The sequence below is a fragment of the Poecilia latipinna genome, unplaced genomic scaffold (assembly GCF_001443285.1).
Source record: "Poecilia latipinna isolate Pla-1442-1.1 unplaced genomic scaffold, P_latipinna-1.0 Scaffold1785, whole genome shotgun sequence".
NCBI lineage: Eukaryota > Metazoa > Chordata > Actinopteri > Cyprinodontiformes > Poeciliidae > Poecilia > Poecilia latipinna.
This window is the reverse complement of record NW_015114401.1, coordinates 86,515-91,707: the sequence shown is the minus strand read 5'-3', so window position 1 is coordinate 91,707 and position 5,193 is coordinate 86,515.

Sequence of the window (5,193 nt, the reverse complement as noted above, 5' to 3'; positions counted from 1 at the left end):
TTCTGTCATATATTTTATTATATATAATTTTATTGTATTATGTTGATATTTTTGTTTTAATTCGTCTTTATTAAATAAGGTGTTTTAGTTTTCGCATTTCATACAGCTGTTTAGTTTCTCTTTAGTTTCTCTGGCTGTAATTGAAACCGTCTCCCTACTGGAATCTGGTTGTTAATTGTATTGAACTCAAACCACTTTTCACTTCCCTGACACTTTCTTCAATAAAAGCACTTCCTTCCCGTTTAATTACTCCCGTAAAGAAAAAACAACAATCAACCTCTCCTAAGTCCAGACTCTAAATCACCTCAGCTCAGTTTAATTGCTATTTGCTTACTTGTGCAGCAAAAACTAGAAAACCTCTTCAGTTTCTTATAATTTTTGAAGAAAATTTTAGCAGATTATGACATGATTTGCATAATGGTGACTTCTAAAACATAATTTATTTTATTGTCTTGTTACAGTAAAAAGTTCCTCCTTTCTAAGTAACTCAGAGGTTTGTTTCTGTTGTTTACGTTGATGCTGTTATTTGTGGTCTATGTGTTGAGCAGCCGGGTTGTGGAACATTTCTGTCAGGATTTATGTGGGCTGAAGAGGCTCGTGTTGTTATTATGCAGGAGCTCCCAGAACAGAAACACTCCAGGTTGTTTGTTTTTCTGCATGCTCTTCAGATGTCCCTGCAGCGTCCCCGTTTTCTGCGTTTCCATTCTCACGGTTGTCATAAGAGCCCAGAAACATGAGAAAATGCTTGTGGTGGCAGAAGAAGAGCGACAGGTTGTAGGGACAAGTGTGCTGTCTCCCTGACAGCAAATGGACCCAAATGGATCCAATTAGACGGCCGTCTTCGTGCCAGAGCCTCCTGTTTGTCTCAGTTTTCATTCAGAAGCTCATTTGGACTTATAATCCACTTTGGTATTAACTCAAGCACTCACTGCTTCATTTTCAGGCTTTCTGCTCCGTTTTTTCACTTCAATTTTTCATAAATTTATTTCTTCTCTACGAGAGTAAATTTGTGCCAAAGTTTTTGTTCTTGCATTGAAGAAAATGTTTCGTATTCATGACTTTATTCAGTGCAGTTTAACATCTGATTGGTCCTAATAATAATAATAAATTGTCCTAGAAGTTATGACAATAAATGATAATATTGTCATTTTGAGACCATTTTCAAGTAATATAATAATAATGGAATAATAATACAAAAACACATTCTCAAAGAATAATAAACTTTAAATTCTTACAAACATTTAACACCAGAACTGTAAGACATTTAATCCAAAATAAATAAACAAAATAACAAATAAAATGAATTATAAACTCTCTGTAAACAAAATTATCTTTCAAAATAAGAGCCTAGTTGAGACCAAACTTTTGTCCTCCAGTTTTTGGTAGACAGAGAGAAAAAAGATAAAATTATTGAGCTTGATTTAATTTATCATATGATTAATTGATTTAAACTTTTTGGGTTGTGCCAGAATGTATTGATAAAACCCATTAAACTGTTAAAATATTAATAAATAACTCTTCACTCTTAAACATTAAATAACATTGGACAGCTTTTCACATTGATTTAATTTGGCTGTTTAGAGATAAAACTGTTTTTATTTATATATCTTTTATATCTTTTATATTTTATTTTATATATCTTTTGTATCTTTTTAGAGATAAAACTGTTTTTATTTGACTGATAAAATAATATTTTATTTTCCCTGTGTATCTAGCGGGCCACTTAAAAAGCTGTGGCGGGCCTCATTTGGCCCTCGGACCTTTAGTTTGACACCTGTTTTAGATTAAAAAAAAACAGTAGTGTATACTTGTGAGGTGAAAGGAAACTTACTACCAAAAAAACTTTTAAAAGAAATAAAATAACTTCAGCAACACACAATAAATGGCTAATAAAATAAAACAAACAAATCCAGAATAATTTTTAAAGAATCCTACAGCAGACGCTTCCCAGACTTTATTTATTAATTATGCAATCTCTGAAAATATGCAGGTTCTCTGGGGCGACATGTGAAATATGAGAATGAACCCAGTGAGTCGCTGGTTGCCATGGCGACTCCCCTCTTTATTTATGGAGCAAACGTGAAGGGGAGCTCAGAGTACGACTCCGTAGCAGAAACTGAGCAAAAACTACAGCAGCTTTCACATTGATGTTAGAAATCTGGTTTTGGTTTTCAGGAAAATTGACCCAAATATCCAAAAATATGTTCTGATTAGCAGGTACACACCAGAAAATACAAACAAGTGCTTTCTGTGGTCTCTTAGCTTCAACCGGGGATTTATTATTGAACTTTTATGACTAATATTGCTAGGAGAGTAATGTTACTAAAAACAGAAAACCAACTTCCCCTCTCTACCAGATTAACTGGTATTTTTACTTATTTATTGACTTATTTTTATTCATATTTACACTCACTTGTTTTATTTTAAGAAATGGTGGTTACCTTTATGTGCAGTTTGTTTTATATGTACAGTATTCTTGTGACTGTACAATTTGTAAATAACCAAAAAAGTTTGGGGGGAAAAATAAAAAAATCTGGTTTTAATTTAATACAATGGAGCTAAATAATAAACTGTCATTACTTACAGTGTTTTTGTGAAATATAGACATTTAATAAGCTGCAAGTGGTGGGGAAATGTGAATTTGTAAATTAATTTTTCCCCAACTTATGCAAGGATATTTATGTAAATTTCGATGCTGTTAAGGAGAAACACGTATGTATTTTGAATGTGTATTGATTTACAAATTGTCCATATTTTAATTTATAGTTTTTATTATGTGGGGTTACGAGCTTCTTTATTTTGATTTATAAGTTAGATGTACTTTAATGAACAGAAATGATCAATCAGGGAGTGGAATTGTAAATTAGCTGTAGCTGCTGCATCTGCGTTTACATTAAAAGATTCACAAAACTTTCTCTACATCTCACTAATGATGAAAAAATTAAATTTTGCAACTGTGTTGTTCCAGTAAGAACAATTGAAATCACACATAAATAGTTTGTTCACAAAAACATGCTGCGCCGTCGTCCTCCTCCTGCCACTTCCTGTTTTCTTCTTCGTGGTTTCTGCCAGTGGCAACATCCAGCTCATTATAATATGACTCCTGTGATGCGAAAAAGTGTTCCTATTGCAGTATTGCGCAACAACCCATTTTCGATACAGCGGCAAAACTTTTTAGCAAAAAATTTGTTTTTATTTCAGACTTGTAATTTTTCCGTTAAGTTAGTTTCAGTTTTATTGTTAATAGAAACACTCCTTACAGACTTCTTCTGTTTGTGCCAAATAAACTAATAAATTAAATAAACCTTTCACAATGTTTTGGCAGCAAAATCAAAAATCAGGTTGAGATGATTGTCATTTTTTCTTAAAGTTTTTGCTCTTTTGGAGACCATTGTGTCTTAGAACACGTGTTCCAACATTTAGGGTAAAAATAAATCAACCCAGTCACTCGCCCAGCAGAAGAAAGCCCACTCATTTGCTCAGATTTCTCACCCCTGACACACCGCTTCTCCACACTCACACCGAGCAGATGCACAAAGGGCAGCAACTATTCCGGCTCTTTCTGTTCACACGCTCCCTCTGAAGCCGTCCGCAACAAGTGCGACTTTCGCAGCTTCAGCCGCTGCGACTGCAGATGAGGGACGAGCGGCCTGTTCCTTCGCTAACTTAGTCATCTCATTGCAGAGAACAGAGCGCTCATCATCATCTGGTGTGAAAGTTGATAAGAAAAGAAATTGTACTGACAATGAGACATGAATTGTGTTTGTCTCACATGTGAATAAGCGGCTTATTTTTGGACCAATTCAGGGTTATTTGTTGAAAGGGAGGAGAAAGTGGTTAGTTTTATAGGAGAAATTTTCTCAAGGTTAGCATAACTGAATGATTTGGGTTTATTTTTACACTCGGAGTCAAGGTCTGCACTCAGCTTCTTGTGAGGAAGGAGCTAATCTGTCGCGTAGCAACACCTCCCACTCCTGCATTGAAGCAAGAGCAAGAGAGGATGTGAAATAACAGAGGAGAGTTTAGGGGGGGAAATTGGGGAAATTTATCAGTGCAAAGCCCGGGGAGTGGACCAAGAGTCTTAAAACATTAAAATGCTTTTATAAAAAACTACATGGAGGCTATTTATCACACTGTCAGCTCGGTTTTTATCCCAGTTTTTTAGGAATGTGCAAAGAAAGCTAAATTTTAAAAATCTGTCATGTTGAATAACTGCTTCTCCTTGAAGCAAAACCTATTAAATAAAGATATTTTATAGAAAATTGGGCTTTTGACCCAGGACAGCATCATTCTGGGGACACAAAAAACTCATTAAGAACAAGTTCATTCATATTTTATCACTCTGGAACTCTTAATTTATTATTCAACAAATGGCTGTTTAAGGTTTCAGTTCAAAATCCACATTTAGAGTTGCACAGACACTGAAAAGAGTCCTGATTTATAAATTTTATAAAGGAGAAGCAGTTCTACACTGCAAAAACACAAAATTTTACCAAGAAATTTTGGCTAGATTCTAGTGCAGATATCATAGTGCACATTAAATGAGCTAAAACAAACTTACATTTATCTTTTTGTCAAAATATAAGAACTTGATTGGCAACAGTAGAGTTGCCAATCAACTCAACTGCTTGTAAAAACAGGTTTAGCATATTAGCGCAAGATATGAAAAAACTTTAAAGTAGTACTTTTAAATTTTTTATTTTAAAACTACTGTCACTGTCAGATTATTTCACTGGTAACAAGGGAACATTGTCTTGTTATAAGTGAATCAATCTGCCAATATTTCAAGTTTACTTAGACATTTGCTCTCAAAACTAAACAAAAATTACTTGGTAAGGTTTTGTGTTTTTGCAGTGTAAACAGAGAAAATCTGACAGATTTTACACCTAAAATTTTGTTGTGGCAAAGAATAAAATGAAAAAAGATCAAAGATAAAAGATGTGTGTCAAATAAAAAATGATAAAAACAGTATTTTAATTTTATAAATTTAAAGAGGCAGAATTATATGTTTTACAGGCACATAGAGCCATTTTATAGCACAATCAAGTATTAACCGTCAGTTGTTATAAAAACATTGCACATATCAAACATAACTTCAGAGAGATTTGATGCCTTGAAATTGGGCCACTGTCTCTTTAAGAAGCTCTCTCTCTTTCCGACACGTCATCACAGCAATTCTTTATAACTTTTCTG